The sequence below is a fragment of the Manacus vitellinus genome, unplaced genomic scaffold (assembly GCF_001715985.3).
Source record: "Manacus vitellinus isolate BGI_N305 unplaced genomic scaffold, ASM171598v3 scaffold_74_pilon, whole genome shotgun sequence".
Classification (NCBI taxonomy): domain Eukaryota; kingdom Metazoa; phylum Chordata; class Aves; order Passeriformes; family Pipridae; genus Manacus; species Manacus vitellinus.
Window position 1 is genome coordinate 1,565,475 of NW_021940780.1, and position 5,039 is coordinate 1,570,513.

Below are 5,039 nucleotides of genomic sequence, written 5' to 3' on the forward strand. Positions count from 1 at the left end.
AGGAGCCGCTGTCTTCCGGGGAGCCCTGTCCCCCCGGGTGCACCACCCTTCACGGAGTACCCCGGCCAGGAAGGGACCCATCGGGATCACGGAACATTCCGACTTGGGGCTGGATGATCCTTGTGGGGCCCTCCCAACTCCTGGCCCTGGACAGGACAACGCAAAGAGTCCCCCCAGTCCTCAAATCTCAGCACCTGAGAACACTGTCCAGCACTCCCTGACCTCTAGGACTATGGAATATCCTCGGCTGGAAGGGACCCACAAGGATCATCCAGTCCCTACTCCCGGCCCTGCATGGGATGATTCCAAAAGTCTTCCCTCGTCCCAGCCTCTGAGAATACCATCCAAGCACTCCCTGACCTCCAGAATCATGGAATATCCTAAGCTGGAAGGGACCCATCAGGATCACAGAACATTCTCATTTGGGAGAGACACACAAGGATCATCCAGTCCCAACTCCTGGCCCTGCATGGGACAACTCCAAAAGTCCCTCCAGTCCCCAAATCTCGACACCTGAGAACACTGTCCGAGCACTCCCTGACCTCCAGGATTACGGAATATCCTGATCTGGAAGGGACCCCCAGGGATCATCCAGTGCAACTCCTGGCCCTGCCAGACACCCCAACAATCCCACCCTGTCCCTGAGAGCCTTGTCCAAACGCTCCTCGAGCTCTGGCAGCTTTAGGGCCATGACCAGTTCCCTTGGGAACCTGTTCCAGCTCAGCCATCCTCTGGATGAAACACCTTTTCCAGATACATCATATCACTCAAGTATCTCCCCTTCATGTCCTTCAGGGCATCTTCCCCTCACTCGTCCCTTGCTTTCGGGATTTTTTCCCCCCTTCCTCGCTCCCTCCTCCTGCCGTCCCCTCGTGCAGCAGTAGCCACAGAACCTGTTTGCTGCACATTTTCCACCCCCTTGGACGCTTTCCACGGCGTCCGAGGCTCGGGCTCTGATTTCACTCTGTTCTCATTGCTATTCCCTGCATACACCAGCCGTGCTCCTGAGCCATTTTTAGCCTCCATCCACCTTTCACACTGACAGCCAGCAAGATCCACAAAGAAAGGCTTCCAGCCGAGCCCAGCTTGGCACAGCTCCCGCTGGCTCGGGAAGGATGGAGGCTCCTTTTTAGCTCGCCGGGTCCCAGTTACAGTCTCAGCTGTACTTAAACTACAGGACTCGGATAATTGATTCAGTACAATCTATTTAAGATCTTGTGAAAGTCATCAGTTTTCCTGCACAGATGTTTGTGCAAACGTTTTTCTTTCTTCTCGGGCTGGGTAGAGCTTGCTAATCCAGATTTCACTCGGAGATTCATGAGCTCATCCTGCAAACCCAGCACTGCCGCAAACTCCTTGGAACGAGCCTCCCAAGCCCTCACGTACGCCAATTTTGCATTTCCAGCTCAAAACACCTAAGAGGCTGCTTTTCTAAATGAGAGACCATTGAATTGCTGGGCAAGTCCGGCACAAAACACAGAGCTGTGGGAACTGGGCACTGCTAAAAACACAAACTCACTGCCAGGCTCCCACCAGAAACCCGCAACTGGCCCAAATTACAGGCTGCTTTGGAAAAAACGCTGATTTGTCACTACATCCCTGATAAAAAAATGGCACACGCAGATGAAATCAAACTTGGAAACAACAATAACGTTTGAAAAAGCACTGACATACGTGGGGTGTTCTTAAGGGCTGTAACTCACCTAAGTTTGGGAATCCCTGGAACCAAGTGTTTTGTTTAGTCTGTTTTGAGAACGATCCAAAAATCTAAAAAAACAAACATACTGCAAGTTTGAAAACAGTCACAGTGAAAACAAACTGGTTTTGAATCACTACAGCACTAAGGGCCTCGACACCCAGGGCCCTGTTCCCCAGAGCTCAAAACCAAATTCACTCAATTCTACGAATTTCTGGCCACGTTTAGTTGATACCAAATTCAGAATGAAAGCTGGCATTGTTCCTTTCAGAATTCCTTAAAAACATTCTTTTCAACCTAAACAGAGTTCTTCTGCAACCATTTAGCAGGAAATTTTGCACGTTTAGTCCAATTCATCCATTGCCTTCTGTATAATTCCTGCAGAATTTGCCCTCATAGGAGAATGAGCATTGGTTCAAGAACTTTTCCTGCTAAAAAAAAAATAAAAAAGGCAGAGATCTGCAATTAGCTCTGTAATATAAATTAATGAAGCTTTAGCACATACCTTATAATTAAAATAAAATCCCTCTTAGAAAAGATTTAATATCATGGTGCCAGGACGATGGATCATGACTGCAACGTTTCAGGTTTTTGTTGTGAACTAACTGAGCTGCAGAATATAATGGAGTCTAATAAATAAATAACATTAAATCACAGCCCTGGTAATTAGTAAAACATCTCAGGAACCACAGCCTTCGCTTGGGTGTTCACTTGCTCGTTAATTCAGACAGCACAGGTATTCACACCAGTATGAATGGTTGGTGTAAATTAGGCAGAGGGTGTTTTGCAGCTCTGATTCAAAGTTTGTAAGCACACACTTTGATTTCACCGGAGTTCCAGCATTTGCTCAGGTGCTCTGGGGGGATAGTAACTGTATTATGTTAAATTTATACACAACCACCCACAGCACAAAGCTTTAATGAGCATTTATCTACTCCAATCATGCTGCAATTACTAATCCTTGCTCTACACACAAACCCCTTCAGCTCAGACTAAAGATCTCCAGGAAATGGGAGGGACTTACAGGAACAAGGACCCACAAAAAAGCATTTCTGGTTGTATTTGTTGTAAAATTTGTCAGTGGACTACATACAGAGGGGTCAGTTCACAGCAGTCTAAATCGTGAGCTGTGGAAGTTAGAAAAGCCTAAAAATCAAAATGTAAAACGTGAGTGGCAGCCAATAAAAATATACATTAATGTCAAAGGACTGATCAAACAACTAAGGCTCCAAAGAAGAACTTTATCAGCAACTCATTTTGTGTCTGCTTTAGTTTCCCAGTAATTTGACCTGTTAGACAAGACTATAATGAATTATAACAGTTCGGTTTAGAAATAAAGGGAGCAATTATCACCAAAATTATCGCTGGAATTTAGTCAGAGCTGAGCCATCTGAGGTCACATGCAGGTTAACATCAGGGCAATGTAATTCCCTGCAGCAGTCCCTTCATTCTAGCCAGCTTCAAGTGTCTCAGTAAGAGCTTTCTATGGCATTTTGGCACAGAATTTCACAGAATAGCAGCCTTAACTCCTGGGAAGTGTTTGTTAATATTCACCCCCTGTTCCCCCCCTCTTAATTTCACATAAACAGCCATTATCCAACCAGGTTCCACCTGCAAAGCCCCAGCTGCCAGTGGCCAGAGATCTCCAGCTAAAGCCAAGGTTTAAACAAAGGTTTAAACATCTCCAGTTCCTGCCTCACTATCCTAAACTCGAACACTATAAAGATATTTATTGTGCCCTGTTCCACCAGGGCAGTTCCAAAGTCACTGGGGTTTATTTTTTTGGAAAGGGAAAAATGAAAGTTTCTTGCAGTTCCCAGCATCTGCACTGTTGGGGAAACCGTGGAGTGGTTTGGGTTGGAAGAGACCTTAAAGATTATTCAATTCTGCTGCCATGGGCAGGGACACACAGCACGAAAAATCACCCTCCCTCATCAATCACTGGGCAGTTTAATTGGAGTATTATCAATGATAAAAAGCAGAAGAGGATGAAATGCAACTTTTAGTTCGCTTTACAGGTGCCAGTCATTTCCAGAGAGCCATTTCCCAAAGAAAACAACCTAAAAAAGTTGCTATCCAATGGTTCTGGAACCCAGTGCCCCAAACTACCCATCGCTGAGCAAACCTGGGCAATGGAAGTTCACTAATCCTGGTAAACAAGCAGCTTGTGTCATCCCAAAAGTGTAAAGTTCATTGGATTAAAGCTCTGCTGTTACAAGGGGAAGCCTCAGCATTATATTTTTTTTTTCCATAAATTATTAAGGCTTTTTTTCCTTAACTTTAGCCTTGTGCAAGCAAACAGAAGAGCTAATTAGGCTTGAAAAGAATTTTGGGTGTTCATTAAAGCAGTAGTTTGCAAGACAGGTTTAAAACCAGCTTCAAATTTGATTTGTTTAGAGCAGGTCTAAATTAGAGTGATTGAAGCCACAGCTTGCAATGTATTGGTTTAATGGATTATTTAGGTGCAATCTGTAGAGGGTTCATGCACCTGAGTTTTATTTTAAATCACATGCAAAAATGCAGGGAAAGATAAAGGGAAAATGAGGCTTCTGGAAAAGAAGAAGAAAGGTCTCGTAGGTAGTCAGGAAGCACCTGTTTGGAGGGAGGGAAACAAGTATTTTTCAACTAGGAGGGGTTGTTCAGGAGGGCAGGAGTGTCCCAGTATTCTGGGATTAAAAACTAAGAGGAGAGGAATAGCTTGAGGCTCATAGAAAAATCACATTCTTATTATTTTGCTGTCTTTTACTACTTTTTTTCTTTTTTTTTTTTTTACAAACTGTAGTTGCTTCTGTGAAAGGATGAGCCCAAGCAAAAAGTAAGAGAACTGTTATGGGAAATTTAATAATCCTATTGAAACTAAAACTGCAGCCATAGGAGAAGATTGGAGGTTCACAAAGCAGAGGTTTAACCCTTCCTGAAACGTAGTAGCTACAATTAAACAAAGTGCATAGTTCAGGATAACCTGGCACTGTGAATCTTCCACCTCAGGATAATTTGGACATAACTTGGAAATCTGGAAGGTACTTGCAGCAGGAAAAACAAACCAACAAAAAGAGAAATGAAAGGAGAAGAACCATCCCAGGTTAAACACCGTGAAGACAACACGAGGCACTCAGGAAGTGGTTTTGTTGTAACAAAAACCATTAAACACTGAACTGAAAAATCTGCAGCACGTCTACCACGAGGCATTTTTAGGCACAGATTAGACACCCACCTCCTGGGAATAGTCTAAGTGGAGCTGCTCCCTGCCTAAGGGGGAGAGATGCTTCAGTCCTCTCCAGCCCCAGTTTTCACCATTCTACAGAGGAACAGATTCCTCAGCTTGAAAGCACGACTGCTTTGC